The sequence below is a fragment of the Buteo buteo genome, chromosome 5 (assembly GCF_964188355.1).
Source record: "Buteo buteo chromosome 5, bButBut1.hap1.1, whole genome shotgun sequence".
NCBI lineage: Eukaryota > Metazoa > Chordata > Aves > Accipitriformes > Accipitridae > Buteo > Buteo buteo.
In genome coordinates, this window is record NC_134175.1 from 30044390 (window position 1) to 30062089 (window position 17700).

The 17700-nt window shown below is 36.3% G+C and overlaps 1 protein-coding gene across 3 annotated transcripts in view; it reads left to right on the forward strand.

Moving 5' to 3' along the window:
• The window catches only part of OLA1 (Obg like ATPase 1), a 103631-nt gene that overhangs the window by 63470 nt on the left and 22461 nt on the right, over window positions 1-17700 (forward strand). The gene's annotated exons all lie outside the window — the stretch shown is intronic.

The window sequence follows — 17700 nt, forward strand, 5'->3', positions numbered from 1 at the left end:
GCTGTATGAGTTGCACAGAAATCTTTCAAACTGTGGCAAAATTGCCCATTTTAACAGTACTCTTCTGTTTGCAGTTGGGTGCCTGGCTTCCTTGCCACTGCTTGCACTTTGCTTATGGTTTACAGGCCTGTTTTGATGAGCTTTAATGCCATGAACAGCACAGGTTTTACTCAAGTATTCCTGACATCAATATTATGACTTAAGTACATGTTGGTTATGAAATCAATCTATCAGACATTCAGTGAACTGCATGAAGATCGAGTCCTAACATGGTAGGCATATGGTGGGAATCTGCTGTTGAGAAGTACAGCATTTAGCATGTCACTGGAACCTCTAGGTGGGATGAATACTTTGTTTGTGGAGGAGGGAACGGATTAAGTAGTATACAATGAAGAAAAAAATCTATAGCTGTATATTTAGTTTAAAAAACCCAGCTAAACAACAAACCTTTTCTTAGTATTCAGATCCTTAAATACTGTACTTGTGAGATACTTTGAAGATGTATAAACGTATGTTTGTGAACAGATATATGCGTGTAGCTCATCCAAACAAATCAAAAGTATCTAAAGCGGAATATCTGAATTCTCCTAAAGTACACCCTCTGTTCCTCCCTGTACTTCATTAAGTACTTAGATGCACATGGTTTCAATTTTCCATTAAAAATTCTCATTTCCATATGATATCAAAGAGTGAGAAGGCTTTAAACTGAAAAATAAACATTCATAGACTGGAAGCCAAAACAATAATTAATGTCAGATGGTTAACTCCAATAAATCATTAGAATAAATTCTGTGAAATTACTGCAACTAAAACTGTCCTTTTGATACTCCAAGACATTTTGTGTTAGTATTGAAGAACAAAATTTAACCTATTTAATAGCAAACCCTCTCATCGCAAAACACAGACTTTGGGATAAGCTTGGTAACCAGTGTAATAATGTAAGCTTTTCATATTTTGCCAAATTTTATAATTTTAAATTAATTTGTTCCTCCTTTGAATGTTTTTTGGGTATGACGATTTAAACATTAAAAGTGGTTCTACCCAAGGAAGTCTTTAAAATCAGAATAGTAGTATTTGCTCTGTTATTGTCAGATAAAATTTTTCCGAAGTACGAATGTTGAGATTTCCTAAAGCTTGCTATAGCAGTACAGACGTGGAAGTTTATGTGAAAATGGATGTGTTGGTTTCCCTGTCCAAAAAAGGATCCTCGCACCTGTATTTGGATGATTACAGGTAGAGCTCCCTGGCTCTAATTGTACAGTAAATACCGTTTCCCAGACCCTAATGGTAGACAGACTACTTAGGAGACGCCAGTCTGTGATTTAGCTGTCGCCAGTCACCCCATGTTTTTTGTGAGACTAGTTGTGATGATGACATAGTTAAACCCAATTGAAAGCAAATCTTTGTATAAATTGCAATTTTTAATTTGTAAAAAGTCAGATGTTTGAGTTGAGGAGTCATATAATGAAACGGTTTAACTGTTTCTACTACAATTAATGATTTAGTTTTTAAAAAGTATATCCAGATCTCATGGATGTGAGTGTAATTGTAGCTGAAAGATCAAAGCCTGGGTAGCTGAGTGATGTTCCAGAAGAGAATTTACCACATAGCCATTTTCAGTACAGTTTCTGCCTCCTGCTGTTCCTATTTTCCCTCAAGCTAGCCATTGACTACCCCCTGTGCATCCCTGCTCGTAAAAAATGATTGAGGAAGTATTTGTCATGTATTTATGAGTGGGAAACATTGTGTGATAGGGAAAGGCATCTACTAGAACCAGAAAGATTGCCATTTTCTTTCATTCAGCCACTCTGCCACAGCTTTAAATCCTCTGTTTATGCAACATAGCTTTTATATTTAAGAGTAGAATAAATGTTTTCTATGAAGGATGCTAATGGTAGGCTTCTGTCATTTGTGTGATGCAAGCAGATGTAAATGATTAGAATATATTTTACTGTTAGATGCCACTTAGTTTGTGATTTTTGTTATTATTTTGAGGGGTAGAGGTTCATATTTGAAATGCAAGCCACATTTAGACTAGCCGTTCAACTTGAAAAAGTTTATTTCTGAGCTTAATTCATAATATTACTATAACAAAAGTAAGGTTAATGCAGGAAATGCTCGGCAGTAAAATGTTTTCGTAATACTTTTACAACTATAAAAGTGTTTAAAACAGCAAAGGCGAGGAGAGGCTTTTTGATTGTGGATAGAGGGGAAAACTAAAATTGTCTTTGTTTTACTGGGTCACTCTTTCAGAATTAATGAACATTTTAATTGTTAGTTAAAACACACTTACATTTAAGTGCTAACATGTTATTTTTCAATCCAAGAAAAGAAGAAAACACTGTGAAAGATAGGACTATTGTGTGTTTGAGTAGGTGTATTGACCTTTTGAAAGATGTAAAAACTGGAATGGCTCCAAGCAGTTACTTGCTGGTTTTAACAATGTTGAATTAGTCATTCAGTTGATTTATGATTAAGACCTAGCCCCTGAAGAGAAGCTGACATGGCAGCTGTGTTAGTCGCACTTGTGTTATGATCAGATGACAGTAATCATGATGTTGTATGGGGGAATCCACTGAAACCGTTCTTACTACATATTGCTCTGCTCTAAACGCATACTTAAGCTGTTCATTTACTAATTCCTAATGGTTTTTATATGGATCTAGTACCTTAACATGGTATGCATGTATTCGAGTTTTACCATGAAAGTATTCTAAATAAGCCTATTAATTTTCAGTTAAGGCTGCTTTCTGAGTCACAGGATGTCACATAAATCCAGGACATGAGATTTGTCAGCCCTTCATCTAATTAAAGGTTTTCATTTTAGTCTTGCTGAAGAGGGTGCTTTTAGCAGGTCATAATATGGATTCCAATTATGAAATATATCGAGCTAATTGATAAGCGTATGTAGTGGACCATGCTTAGCATACTGTTCTGTTCAGTATTTTGGACTTACACTTTACAGTGAGCACCAGGAGTACTGTATGTGTCAAAGCTGCATAGACTGATCATTTGACTCAACTTCTCAGGTCTAAACAAGTGAATTTTTTCATCCTATGCACAGACTGTAATTTAAAGAGCTGGCTATGCTGCTAAAGATTTTTCTAGTATCTATAGCATCATAACTAAGTCATCTGAAACTTGATATGGATTTTTGAACATTGCTTTCTCTAATATAATTCAGACTTTTGAGTATCCAAATGTGTTAATGTTATTTTCAGGAGGTTGTTTCTCAAAATGTTATGGTAGACGTTCTGTTAACAAAAATAAGCTGGGTGTTGATGGGATAGGGTACCTCTCTTCAAGTACCTTACTCCTGTGTATTTAGAAAGGTGGCATATATGTCATAATAAATAACCTTTTCCCTGTTAATTTTTATAGCATTTTTAATGTTCTTAAGCTAGGAGAGGCATAATTAGGTCAGATGAAAGGTCTGTCTTTTCTGGTATCATGTTTCTGACAGGCCACTAACAGATGTCCAGGGAAGATTATAGGAACAGATTAAGCAAACAGAGTGTATGCATCCAGCTTCTTGCAATCTGTTATTGTAGAACCGACTAAGCCAGATATGATATACTTGTGGTTAATAATTTTTCACTGATTTTCATTCTACGAATTTAGCCATTGACCTTTTGAACTCAAGTATACTTTTGGCATCCTAATATCCTGGAGCAGGGACTTCCACAGTTTAACTATGTGCTATATGGAGAAGTACTTCCTTATGCTTGTTTTGGATCTGCCACATCATAATTTCATTTGATGCTCCTTAGATCTTGTAGTATGAGAGTGAATAATCCTTTTCTATTCATCTTTTCCATATTGCTTCAGATGTTCCAAATATTAAAAAAAAAAAAAAAAAAGCTGGGGAAGGGAGCGGAATTTGACATGAAGAAAGAAATATCAAGGGTAAAGTACAAGGAAGACTCAATAGTCTTGAGTATGAATTAATGTGCTTCACTCAGCCTTTCACTTATAAACTAGTTAGGAAAGTTGTTATCTGGTGGTAAATGGAGACTTCTTGTTCTCGGTTATATTTCCGTGGGTACATGCCCAGTGGTAGAATAGGTCTAATAGTTGTGTGTTCACTGTCTTAGCAAAAGACCAAGGCAATGTTATGTGCTGGCAGAGCAAGAGGATGGTGACAAGAGAAGTGCTCTCCAGAAGGTTTTCATGGCTTTAGTACACCTGTTAAAAACAAGAAAAGAAAACTTAAAACAAACTCAACAGCAAAAAAACCCTATGCTCCCAAACCTCCCCTTCCACCCTTAAATAATGTCTGATTTTGGAGAAGTCTTGGAGATACTGTTTTTGTACACTCTTCTTAAACTGGTTAGCAATAAATATTTGACCTCTATGTAAAAAAAAAATATTAGAATGGAAGTTCTTCCTTAGCATTTTACCTGCATTTTGATTTGAGACCTTTCAAAAAGACATTTTAAAAACCAAAAGAAATAAAGAATAATGGAAATGGTAATATTAACGTGACATGCCTTGAAGCAAAACATGATTTAACAAGCAGTATAAGGATATGGATATTTAAGAATCTTAGTAAACAAATTCACAGGAAATAAAGTTAAGGGAAAGAACAGCTGCAGGCCAGCTCCATCTCTTTTACAACTAGAAATACGGTGACTCAATAAAAGTGTGAAATATCTCCATCTTAGTCCCACAGAAACACAATCTCCTTTCACCGTCCAAGTTTCAGCCCTTTTCACCTTTCACCCTTTTTCCCTTTTAAGCCTGAAATAGGTTAACTTTGCAAATTTTGCTAAAACCAAAAAAATTCCCATTGGGACCCAATACCTAAAAGTCGTTCCTCTTCTAAAAGGAGGGATGCTGCTGTTAATGAACCTTTGCAGTGCAGAAACAAACAGAATTACATCACTTAGAGCAAACAGTTACTTGCAAATACCAGCATATTAGTCATGTAGCAAGATACCCAAGTGAGGGCAGAATGCAGGTTTCACTACCTTCAGCTTCTGAATTACATTTATTTTTCTGAATTACAGTAAGTGTATATTTAAATGTACTGTAGGTCATATAGTCACGGATATTTAGGCAGGTAAATTTTATTCTTATAAATATATTTGAAAATGTATTTGATGTAGAATTCTTTAAATCATAATTATAAGTTGCAATGCCACCGTAGTATTGAGATGTTTTCTTGACATAGCCACTTAATGATTTTAAGGCTGTCTTCTGTGCTGACAGACTTGGAAAATCAATGATTTTTTAAAATATGTTGCACTTCTTGTCCCTGCCTCCCAACTGAAATGTTTTTAAAACATTTATTTATATTATCTGTGTATAAATGGAGTTTCGCACACACAAGTTGTGAAGTCAGATACTCGAAGTTAACAAGATCCAGAATTTAGGTGTCCTGTTGCACCTTTACTGCCTGATCGAGAGAGAGTACCTTACAGCTCGGGTTGTTTTAACTAGAGGATGGCATATGTTTTCCACAGAGCGCTTACCTACTATAGCAGGGGATAGTGCATGCTGTTTGCTTAATAAACAGTTATTCTTTATTATGTCTTACACAAATTAATTAATGAATACAAATTAATTTGTCATCCATCAACCTAATGGCAATCTCTTTTCTTTCCAGCACCATTGCCTGACATTGCCTGTTGACTTCTTGTAGTCTTTTGTCTTACCAATTCCAGTGACTTTTCATTGAGTTGTTCTGTCTATCCCAAACTTTTTTCCCCAACCCTTTCCTAGCTGACTTGTTTGTTCTCTGTGGGTCTTTGCCAGATTGTCTCTCCCTTTTCTCTGATTTCATCCCGTTCTTGTTGGCTTAGTTCCAGTCCAGTCCTCTGGTCTGGATGATTTCTTTCACCAGACTTCCTGCTTTGCTTTGCTTTGCTTTGCTTCCCCCTCTGGAGTCCCCCGTCCGTTTGAATGTGAATGCATATTGTTTGGGTAACAGCAGGTGTTGGGGACATGTCTCTACGCATGGGGAAGACGGGTCCCTGCTCTCAGCTCTGGTGTGTAACCTCGCCCCAGACACGAAAACACCTTCCAGGAAAAGTCTAGCTTCACTCCAGCGCTCTGCTTGCATGCAGGTGCTGTGGATTATAGAAAGAGATTAAATTGCTGCAACTCTGCAGTGTTAAATTTGAGCAGTTTTGCTACCGAGGACGTGAATTTCTGATTTGGATGGACTTTCGCACAAGTGCAATGGTTTATCTCTGATACTGAGTTGCTCTGTGCCAAACGTAAAGTCTTGGCTCCTAAGCATTAGGACAGTAAAATTTTTCAAATAAAATGTTTCTGGGATGTTTTAAAAATGGGCAATGCTGTATGGTGAAGCTGTTTTCAAAAATTTCAGTCCACCTGGTTACAACATGGCACTTATAAATAGCTACAGTGTAGGTTGCAAAGTCAGGAAATAAAGCCTCAGTAATTTACTTAGGATACATGGAATTTTGAAACTGGTAAGGGCGGGGGGGGGGGGGGGGGGCGGTGTGGAGGGGCACCTCCTGGTTTTTGGGAAGGCCTGTCCTGGGCAGATGAAGGTAGCTTCAAGCTATTCTTACAACTCATCAAAGGCTGCAGACTGTAGAGAGCAGGATGACCAGAGTAATGAAGAACAGTTTCTGCAACGCTGTGAGTGATACGTGACAGCCCGGCATACCACAGCACCGAACACCAGCCCAACACAGCCGTACCCCGGCGAGCCTCCTGTGTTCTCTGAGAGCATCCGTGTGCATCACGCTGATTATACTATCAGAGTAACACAAAAGAACTACCTATTAACACTTCATATCAGTAAGGCTGTGCTGAGTGAAAGCAGCTATGAGTAACTTTTCAACTTCCTTGCTGTGTGTATGATCCCTGTCTTACCAGCTGCATGTCATACCAAAGCTCCTTTTGAACAATTCGGCTTTGCTTCCCATCTTCTGTTCCTTTTCTTCTTCTCTCTCCAGATGCTTTTCTTGGTGTGCTTATTTTTTTTCCGCTGTCATCACCATAATTTCTGAGCTGTTTATACACAATACAGTGGGTGCAGTTGTGACATTGAACAACCGCAGCAGCTTTGAGTTTGGATGCTCCACCAGTTTTTATAGTCAGCTTGTGTAGTCTTATGAATTGCTACCTTCTAATGATACTTTTTTTAATCCGCCATGGCAGTCCAGAGAATCAAGTAATTTGTGTGAAATTTTGTTTAAACACTTGGATTTTCATAGGCAAAATCTCAAACAAGAGATGCTAGCTTTCACCAAGCTAAAACTTAACCACTTTTAAAGTTACCTCAACCTGTGCAGGGTAAGAAGGGGCATCTTTATTTGTATATACTGTGTGAGTACTTCAGAAACTTTGTTTCTTCCTGATGTTGGTTGGAATTGGGACTTTTCAATAAATATTTTTGTCAACTTTATAAACACATGCTACTTAACGTATCTAGTACTAGGGGAGAGACTGATGTGGCACTAGATTAATTACACGACTTTGCTGCATTCGATGTGTAGATAACATGAGCGGTGAAGAGAGGGACTTCCACAGAAAAATGGTATGTGGTGACGTTGTCAGAGACAATGTTGTAAACTTGGTTGCAAAACCATTGCAGTGGACGTGTTCCTAAGTCTGGATGCATCCTAAGGTACAACATCCTTTTCAAACTTCAGTCTGTTTAAAAAACTGAAGAATGCTTAAACTGCTCAGAAACAAACCTGAGATGCAGAGAGATGTCTGAGTATAGATTTCGTTACTGCATAGTGGATATGGAGAAAGCAGAGACTAATAAATAACTGCTCTTCTTTCTTCCCAGTACAGTGTGTAAAGCGCTTACTTCAATTTTCTGCTACTTACTTTCCACTGTTTGGAAAGTTTGTGCTTTATGCCCCGGTTTTCCTTACTATTTCCCTAAAAGTGTTGGTGCTGGTGAAATCATAGGCAAAATGTTTTTGGGAAATGTTCTCTACTTTACAATCAAGTTATCCAATAAAAATATTGATATTATCTAGTAATTGCATATATTTTTCTGGAATTGTATCAGCGATTTATTTCCTGAATGATGTCTGCAAAGAAACTATGTGTTCTGTCAGTCCTCTTTTTCAAAGGCTTTCCAAATGTGCTTGGAGTGATTTGAGTGTATGTTGTATGTAGCTGTGGTCCTTCAGCGAACGCTGCTGTCACAGACTTCGCTGGCTAAGCAATGTCTGCTTGCTTGCCTGAATGCAGACTTCTAGTTCTTTGAATCAATTCTTCTTTAGATTGCTTGCCTCTTATTTATTGTAGGTTAGAGCATAGCTTTTGACAATGTGTGGTTTCATATAGTTTTACTACATTAGTTTTACTGGCAACTAAATGAGTTTGGGAATTTTCAGTAGCTTGATATCTTTTTTGATACTCTAAAGTGAGATTTTTAGCTTCAGAATGTCTCATCTTGCTTTTTATGGCTTATGTTTTTAGATTCAGACTAGCTTCTATTTAGGAGAATAGGCATCTCTCTCTCATAGTACTCCGAGCCAGTGAAGTCTTAAACACTGAAATGGAAAAAGCGAAGGAGAAACAATGTTTTTCTCTCTTGTCTTTGTTACAGAATGGAAGAAAGGGGAAGGGTAAGCAACTTAGGAAGCCAGGTTTTATATTGAGGACCAGATTCTGTAATTTACAGCATGTTGCAGTTCAGGGTTGTTAGTCCTGAGGATCATCAATACAACCCGATCAACAGGTCCTCAGGGATTTTGGAGGAGACTAGGGTACTAACCACCATATCAGTGCTGTCATCTCTCTACAGTATCGTTACCTCAAATCCTACTTCCAATGGTAAATAGTTCAGTAGTGGTTTCACTCTTACTCATTTCAGAGTAAAGCAGTTTGACTGTGCATGTAAGCCTGTAGATGTTTGTGTCAAAATCCCTTTCACATTTCAAGTTCCTGATGAGAAATATTGTTACTAATGAAGAAATAGAACACTTTTTGTTTCCTTACTCTTTTGTGTCATGCCTATTACAAGCACAGCCGCCTTCACTGCAGTGATTTTTGGGTGTAATAATATTGATAAGAGAAAGAGAAGGAAGTAAGGTGAACTAGTCTACTCAGTTAAATTTCCCAGAGATAAAAGATTATTCTTTGATTGAAAATGAGTGTCCAAATCTACTTGGAGATGATGAGCTCTGTTCTGCTGCATTTTTCTGTTTATTGTTGACTTATAAAAATATTTTCTCTCTCCTTTGTGATGCAACTTGCAAAGGTCCAGTTACACTTCTCTCATTGCAGTTAAAATGCTATCTGCTAATGTGCTGCAGCTGAATCAAGTTACCTTTTTCTGCATACTTGAACCTCAGGAGAATTTTGGCAGGGAAAGAGGGGTAGAGACTGATCTACATATGCCATGGTTTGGTTTATGAGCTCAAAGAATAACTTGAATTTGTCCCATTAATGAGCAGGTCTCATCCTAGACAGTAGGATTGATTGATTGATTGATTGATTGATTGATTTATTTATTTATTTAAAATAAAGGGGGTATTTGCCCTTTCGTGCTCTACAAATTGGCTGATAGAGAATTGTACAAGAGATTATTATTCTTGATAGCAGTTGTTTATTCTTAAGTTATTGTATGTTATTTATTATTACTTACTATTATTAATTTATTGAGCCCTGTGCCTTTCAGAATGAATGAGCATTTTTAGCCTTTGTCAACTAGACAACATAGAAACAGAAGCTGTGCATAGTCCATATAGCAAATAAATTAAGTCTTTCAAATCAAGGGGAAGATAGATACTATGGGTAAATGTCCCCAGCTTTTAACATCTGTTGGGTCCTTATTCCTATACCTGACATGTCATTTAAAAACCACCAGTTATTTTTGTGGGGGTCCTATTGAGAATTTGGAAGGCGGAGAGGAAGGCAGTTGAATGACTGTAGAGGGGTGAGTGCCTGTGGTCTCACTTGGCGCGGTGGGAGCAACGTGAGTAGCTCCCTCTCTGTGTTAGGATCTGATACCTCATTGCTGCTTGTAACCGGTGTTTTCTGAGAGGAAAGACAGCCTTTCATTCTAAGGGTAGACACATCAACAGTTGTAATGACTGGCAGACGAGCTTTCATTTTAGAATTTTTTTAAGCAAAAATCCCCTCTGATAATATTGTCTCCTATTCTGAAATAATAAGAGAATTACTTGTATTCCTTTTGGAATAACATCTGTATGGGGAAATTTGGATTGGGCATTGCAATCAGTATCACTATAGCAGTATCTCTTAAACAATGTCCAAATTAGTAAGTAACTTTCCTTTCATAATCTGTTACTCAGTATTGGTGTATCTGATTTGCAAACAAGTACATGTATGTACCTCAAATTCTGCTTATTGAATTTGTCTGTCTGGATCATGTCTTGAAACATGTCTTACTATCACATGCTACAGACTTCTGTTAATCTCTTTAAGTTCTCATAGTTGAAGTTAATTTTATTTCACCTACTGTTCTTTATCTCACTGCAGTTAATATTTGAGATATTTATGGGGTCTGGGACCAATACTCATCTTGAAATTGTTCTTCATGAATGGCCTGCAGCATCTCCATTCTCTGGGGGAATATTTTATGGATTATTGTTCTGTTTTCTACAAATAGGGGCTAAATGGAAACATCAACCAATCAAAAAATCATTTATTATAAATAGAAAAATAATGTTTAAGAAGGAAGATTCTTTTATACAATTGGCAATACAGGCTGCAATGGCTTTGGTACCCATTTTTCAAGTTTACTTTTGCTCTGAAGTAAATTCTTTGTTTCACAATTGATAGACGCATTTTTCACTGATGATTAATTTGAAAATGTGATGCGTTTTATTTGTTTGGGTTTTAAAAATAGTTTTCCTTTTAATTTTATAGTTATTTACAGCTCAATTTTATATATTAAGTATATGGAAATAGATTTCATTTAACTGCTTGTTTTTCCCAAGAAAGATCACTTACCTTCTAAAGTTTTGGCAGAGTATTTTATTTTCACAACTTGAGTTACTTCTAATGACTGATACTAATGACTAATGTTCAAATGTTGATAGTCACTAGTTTTACAATGAATAGAACTATGTATCCTTGTTTTGAAACCAAGAATAGATGCTGCTTCATGTTTAAATTGGAGAGGAAAGTTCATAGGTTATATATGTTTAATGGAAGAACTGTCAGATGAGACATTTGGTATGGGTATCTTACTATCCTTTATGACCAATGCTTGACATTAATTATTGTTAATTTGGAGAGAAGTTAAATAAAATAATGTTTGGGATTTGCTCTGGCAGTAGTTTCTAAAGCCTGAAGAGATGTTTAGAAGATAAATATTTGAAAGAGAGTTAAGTGCATGTGCTGGTTTTGTACTTCATTGAGTTGAACAATGAAAATTCATTAATCAGATTCACTGTATATCAAGTCTTGCTCTTCTCATGCTCTGGCACAGTGTTACACTTCTGAAGTGAAAATGTATTTAAATCCAAACAAACGGCTTTTATTTAAAAAAAAAAAAAGATAAAATCTTGCACCTAATACATTGAAAACCTGCACAATGTTGTCGATCTAAAACATGTGATGGTTCTTCCAGCTTATGTTTTATTTCAGAGGCTCGTTAAATCCATACCTGTTTTTATTTAATAAAATCTTTATGTTCCAGGATACTCAGATGAATGAAGTGTGTGTGCATGTACATGCGTGTTCAGATTCCCATAGGATTTTTAAATTATTATTATTATTATTACTATTATTACTATTATTATTATTATTATTTAAAAATAACTTTATGGAGGGTAAATGTTTGTCTTTGGCTCCCTCTATCTGCTTGTCTTTACTTGTCTTTGTGAATTAATGCTTTTTCATAACTCAATCCATCAGATAGTTTGGAATCAGCAGACAAGATGTCTGCAAGTATTCCGTATAGGTGTTTGGTAAAATAAATTAAAAAAAAAAAGAAAAAAAAAAAAGGTAAAGGGACATGGAGGACTGGTAAGGATTTTAGTTATTCAAGCTTAAAAAAGCAAGGTTAATGTCTTTGTGCTTAGGCAGTATATTTCTGAAATATCTTTCCATTCTGGTCAAAGTCTAATTTCTGTATTGGTTTTTCCATAAAGATGTAGCTATATGCTCAAAGTTTATTAAACAGAAACGTGGTTTTAGGTGCCTGTCTTGCAGTAGTGTGTGGTTGTGTGATAGCCTTTTGTTTCTGATTTCTAGTTATTTTAGTACCCTATTGACATAGAAGGTAACTAGATTGTTCTATTAGTGATTTCTGACAAACAGAAATGATTTGATATGCTAAAGCTATTTCTGACAGAAGATACAAAGTTTTGACAAACATGCATGGCACAGCAAGTGTCCAATTCTAAAGAGCAAAATAAATGCAAACCACCATTATGGGGAACACAAACAGCCTGAAAGCAAGTTATCAGTAAGCAAATAATTGTTGAACTGTTATGAATGGAATAGGATGTTGAAATAGGGCATGATTGGCTGATGTTACATATGTCCTTGATTACCTTCCTTGTGCTTTTATCCTAGTAAGTGACATTCTTTGTATTCCCTTGGATGGCTAGACAGTCTGACACTGAAGAAGAATAAATATTGCATGTGGTACACATTAAGCTGTCATCTAGGACAGCATTTATAAAAAGTAACTAGAAAAATTCATAAGAAATTCTGCAGTGCTACAGTTTTCTGGCTCCAGTCATAATTGTCAAAGTTCTTGACACATTCAGGTCTTCTGAAATGATTTGGGTTTACAGTTACTTGGTGTATGAATAATTATTGAGGATTCATTTTCTCTGATGATGCAGACTGTTAATGTTAGTTCTCAAAATGTTGCATTTTCATTAAAGGCCATGTAGTAATAAAAAAAACCAAACCAAAACCACAAAAAAAGTGTGGTGTATGTAGCTAGTCCTCTTGCAGAAGTCAGAACCAGGAGATGTATATGTGTAAAATAAAAGTGACTTGATAAAATTAAAGAAACTCCTTTTCAAATGCTGTCTTTGAATCTTGGTGGAAAATCCATTATGAGCATGCATCGTTACTATTATTCTACTTTGGAAATAGACCTAATTTTTTGTGTAAAATATCAGTCTTCTGTTTATCTTCACTGACTTGAAATTAAGACTCAGAAGCAACATAGCAGGACATCATCATCTCTGCAAGGGCAATGGAGAAAAACCCTTTTGAACTATCTAAGCTGATGAGTTAGTGTTTGAGTGGTAATGATTTTAATCTTTAATTTTGAGAAGAGGGAAGTGTAGTAGTTACATTCTTCATCCTCTTAAGTCTCTGGATTTCTTGTGACAACTTGTATGTTGACCAAGAAATATTCAATGGCTCCTTTGTCTTTCCATGTATTTGTCTATTGCCTAACATAATACCATGATACTCTCTGGAGTTTGACATTAAATGTCACTATGAATATTTTAAAGGATTATTACAGCTCTATCACTGACCATGTCAGCGGAACATTCTCGCTGTATACTGTATTCATGGTATAATCTGGTTTTGCTGCATATAAAAATGCGGCCTTCTTCCATTTGTGGGTACATGTCTCTCCATTTGTGACAGTATCATCTAACTCATGTGATTGTTTTTTTTATTATTTTACTGAATTAAGAACACCCTGTAAGGAAAAATAGCCTGTTGCCACCTCATCATGTTACTTGAGGACTAACATAATTTTATAGGTGACATTGTGCTTACTCTCATCCCTCTTCCAAGTAGCCTATAACTTACAATACCTCATTGTGACTAACTTGGAATGGGAAAATAGAGCCATTGGCTCTTTCATAAATTTACATTTAATGTTAATTGAAAGCCTTAAAGTAGTTCTTAGAACAGGGTTGGAAAAAAGTGTATTCATGGGAACAGATAAAAGCTGAAACACCTCTTTAGGTTGAAGAAAGTTTTCTCCAAGTATAACACTGCTCAAATGTTACAGGTAACTGTTAACTCTGTAGACCACTACAGAGCGCAAAATATTTGCCCAACTGGTAAATTGAACTGTAAGTCCCACTGTGGGAAATTGCTTTGCTGTGCTCCAAACAGCAGTTATCTTAGTAATTGTACCTGAATTCTTTTGTGGCTAATAGACAGTTGATGTCCTTCTTACCATGACAGAATTATTTTGTTGCAATATTATTAATTGTAAAAATTTCAGGTAAGATGTGTTCGTGTAGTTTAAGATGGGCTGAGTATGATTTTTTTAATTGGTGCTCTGAGAGTACTGGCTTTTGAGTTGAGAATGTGCATAACCCCACATTTCACATTCTAAACCGGCGCTCGCAACAAGGAGCTTATCAGAGCAAATTGTCTAGTCCATCCCCTTCCTCACTCAAAACCTAATGACCCTTTATCATCATGGTTTAGATTGCTGGACACAGATGTGAGAAAATACAAGTAATCTACAGGTAACTACAGTAGCTGCACTGATGTTCTCAGAGAACTGACTGCTGGGAAGATAAAAAGCTTCCCACAGAGCCTGTGACTTTCCAGCAGCAAAGCACATCATGAGCTCATACATGAAGTTTTATTTGCTGAAGATTCACAATAAGATGCATTAGGACATTCAGCAGGGTCCCTTCTTAGATGAGCACAAGAATTCACTGAGGTTGTTAGTTGATGCACTAGTGCATGGCTTCACACTAAAACTAGAAAGTCCAACAATGCCAATAATGTTTCTTTCTGAGAACATCACAAACTACAGCTGTAATATGATACTGATGTTAACGTAGTTTGTTCCTTGATAGTAAATGATCTAATGTCGTTGGACTTTTTTTTCCTTTTTATGGAAAATATTCAGGCAGGAAGCAAATGTTCTTCAGGAAAACTAGCTGCTGGCTGTTGAAATAGAGTTAGCGGTACATGCTAGATGTGAAGGTAGAAGTAGAGTCTTACATGAAAAGACTTGCGTGTGATTAATTACCATCTTTTTTTCTCAGCATTTTTTGTTGTAATCATGAAGTAGATCTAAAAATCGCTGTGTATGTGATTGGATACTTTGCCAAGTAATGGGAAGGAAATAGAATATTTTTCAGTTAAATTTCATGTACCTGAAGGTTAAGAAGGTAATGATCTTGTTTACTATTTTAAAATTTTTTTTTGTAATTCAAGAAGCTGTTGTAATACAGTTTTTATTTTTAGTGATTCAGCAAGGTTGAAATGTATCTATTAAACCAGATGGGAATGATCAATGTGAATCAGTCTGTCTGCACTTTCATTCTCTTCTTAAGTAACTTAAGTATAAACACAGTTACTTCTGTAGAAAAATGAATTTGGATGCTGAAATGCTTCCCCCCCCCCCCCCGTTTTTTTAAATCATCTGTAAGTTTGGGTTTGTGAAGAGAGAGATAGCACGTTTTATGAGAGGTACAGGTCCTCCAGAAATGAGGATCCACAGAGGGTGGTATTAATTATTAAGCAGCCAATAAGTATTAGAGTGGGGTCTTTACAGAAAATGCTAATCCTGCAAAAAGCCTAAAATCCAAGCCAAACAAAACCTCTGAACAGCCTCCTCCCACCCAGAAAGAAACAAAAAATAAATCCCACAAACAGCATCCCCCCTCCTCTGGCAGTGCAAATGAGACAAGCTTAGGACTGTTTTTTTAATTTTAAGTCCTTCCACCCTCTTCAATCACCCTCAAGACTTCTGTGTTCTGTTACTGATCTTGGGGAGTTGCTCCATGGGGATTCAGTGCTGCTGTCGGTGGTGAACCTTGGAGCAAGAGCAGGCAGGGCTGGCTGTAAGGCTGTGCCTCTCGAGCTGCGCCAGTGACCACAGCAGCAGTCTCCTTAATCTTCTGTTCTGTCACTGATCCTCCACCAGAGGAAACTAGAAGGCACCGTGAAAACTACATACTGGTCGCTCCTCGTCATTGTCACTTGCCTCTGTTCCACTTTTTTGTGCCCATTTTCCAGCTTATGCATATCTGAATGGCAACAAGCAGAACTCCATCCTGCAGAGCCCAACAGACACTTGCTAAGAAATTATTTTCAGTGATTACACATACCTTTTGGTTCACAGTAAAGACATGCAGAAGTATTTTCTCTTTTTCACTAGCAAATAGGAGCTACAGGAAGAGAGATACATATTCTCTTGTTCCATTTTGTCTTTTGCTTGGGGAAGACAAAAGTAGTAAAGGGGTATACGTTTTGTGAGATTGATTTCCTCTCCCCTTCTTTTTTTTAACCTTGAGATTAATTGTAATGAAATACATGTACAAATTGCAGAATACTCTTTATATATCCTTTTTATGATATATACTGTGTTTCATATTCTGTAGTGGCTTTAATTCTCAACTCAAGTAGACATATGGAAAAACAGAAAAAATGTTGGCTGTTACAAAGTTTTGTTTGAGCTTTTTAAACTGAGTGATTAGCAGAAATAATGACCCTGTCAGCCTTAATCACATTAAAATGTGGTTAACATCATTTAATTTTTTCCACTTAATATGCGAAAATTTCCAGTAGATTTGCAGTGAAGGCCATTGAAATTCCATTAGAACAAGAATAAAAATTTCAGGCATCATTTATTCAGAGAGGGAATAAAGGTCTCGACTGAAAACTGCTGAATCTTTCTATTAGCGAAACTATGAATCATTGCATTGAGCAGTACCTTCAGCTTCTCTAGTACTGAATCTGGGTTGCTTCTGAATGAATGGAATGCAGTTGTAGTGTGGTGCTTTTCTGAAAATTGCAGCATGTAAGTTTTGCACGGATTCAGTAAGTGCTTTCTTTGTAAAGGATTATTACGTAGTATTTTATAACTGCTGTAGATCTGGGGAAATAGTTCTGGTTTAGCCACCTCATCGCCATGAAGTTCCATACTTCACATTATTTTCATTAAAGCATTAAAAAAATGTATCCTTTTTCTGATTGATATGTAATGTATAGTTCTGTTTTCTTTGTGGTAAATAGCAAAATGAGGATATGTGCAGCTATGACTAGAATATTAAGCTGTATCAGGTCTCCTACACGCTTGGCATTTCTTGTTGCATGCTCCACAGGTATATACCAAAAGTACAGCATACAGTAACTATATGAAAGCACTAGAGAAACTATCAACCACGTCTTTTTCTGAGAGAAACTTCTCTTTCTAGGAAAGATGCAATGTTTGTTAGCTTTACTGTGTTTCACTCTGTTCCATTTAGGTTCCCATTTTTGGTCCTTTGCCTGTGTAAAGAGAAGATTTCATCTGTTAAGTTGAGGCACTAGAAGTACAACTGCATGTTCTGTGCATTTCTAGACTCTACTGAAGTACTTGAATATTTCTTTAAAACAAATATTACTGTATGTATCTGATAAGATATAATACCTTTATTGAATTGGCTTGTGTCTCTGGTACTTGAGTAACTATACAATGGATTGGGTTTTTTTGTTTGTTTTTTTAAATTGGTATTTTGTTCCTAAGCCTAGTTTATTTCAGCCTATTACATAATTACTTTGTCCTCTTTCTAGTGGGAAAAATCATTAAAATGCATTGGATTTGTGCAGAACACAAATTTTAAAATTTCCGTATTTGTATGATTTATTTTTTAAACAAAATGTAGTGGTAAATATTAATGTAGTGCTAAATACTGTGAGATATACAGTGGCAAAGGAATTTTTCTTTGAAACAGCTGTTACTAAACTTAAGAGTCGAGCAGACATAACAGGAATTTGGAAGTGCCTCTGATCCAAATATACCTCTGTATGTTGAGGAACGAAGGAAACTGAGTAGGAGGTGCGTCCCTGGCC